Below are 1110 nucleotides of genomic sequence, written 5' to 3' on the forward strand. Positions count from 1 at the left end.
TTTTTGTTGTTGTTTTTTTTTTTTTTTTTTTTGTATGTGTTTCTCTTGCTTCCAACTTACAAAACAAAAATAGACACCAAACCTGTTGTACATTCCAAGGCCACATAACTTTGCCTTAGCAAGAGATGGACCCGAGAGCTAAAATGGGCGTGGAGAGAAAACTGACCTTTAAAGGGATACAAGATAACCGAGCTTAATTTTCCTTATGTATTGAAACCGCTATATTTAGTCGACGTCCGCGTACGGGAGGGAACGGATCCGCGGTCCGTGCTCGACGTCAAAGACAATTTGAATAATTTTGCCGTTTTTAGCGATGGCTTTTTTTTCTACCCCTCGGACGGTGAATATTTCAGTGAATTTTCAGCGTTTAACCCTTTCTGTGCGGGCGTCACCCACTCTGTGTCAGAGCTGTCTGTCCAGCACGTGCTGCTGGCACAGTGTATTTGACGCAACATATTTTTCATATTTTTCTATTATATTTGACGCATTTAGAGCCCAAAGTCTACTTTCATTACCTAAGTATATTATTTATATGAGAATATATATATATATATATATATATATATATATATATATATATACATTCATATATATGTATAAATATATATATTTCTATATAGACATTCATATATATATATATATATATATATATATATATATATATACTTATATATATACTTATACTTATATATATATATATATATATATATATATATATATATATATATATATATATATGCTTATATATATATATGTAGATATATATATATATATATATATATATATATATATATATATATATATATATATATACTTAATATATATATATATATATATATATATATATATATATGGATATATATATATGGATATATATATATATATATATATATATATATATATATATATATATATATATATATATATATATACATGTACAGAAAGAGAGAGAGATGAGTAGATCGATATAGACATATAAACATTTTTGTGACGCGTGCATATTCTTGCCCGTGTGTGTATATATGTAACATCTGGTTGTGTGTGCATATATGCGTATAATGCACGCGAATATGTACGCATATATGTTTATTTGCACGCTCTAGGGTGAGC

The sequence above is a fragment of the Penaeus vannamei genome, chromosome 32 (genome assembly GCF_042767895.1).
Source record: "Penaeus vannamei isolate JL-2024 chromosome 32, ASM4276789v1, whole genome shotgun sequence".
Taxonomy (NCBI): domain Eukaryota; kingdom Metazoa; phylum Arthropoda; class Malacostraca; order Decapoda; family Penaeidae; genus Penaeus; species Penaeus vannamei.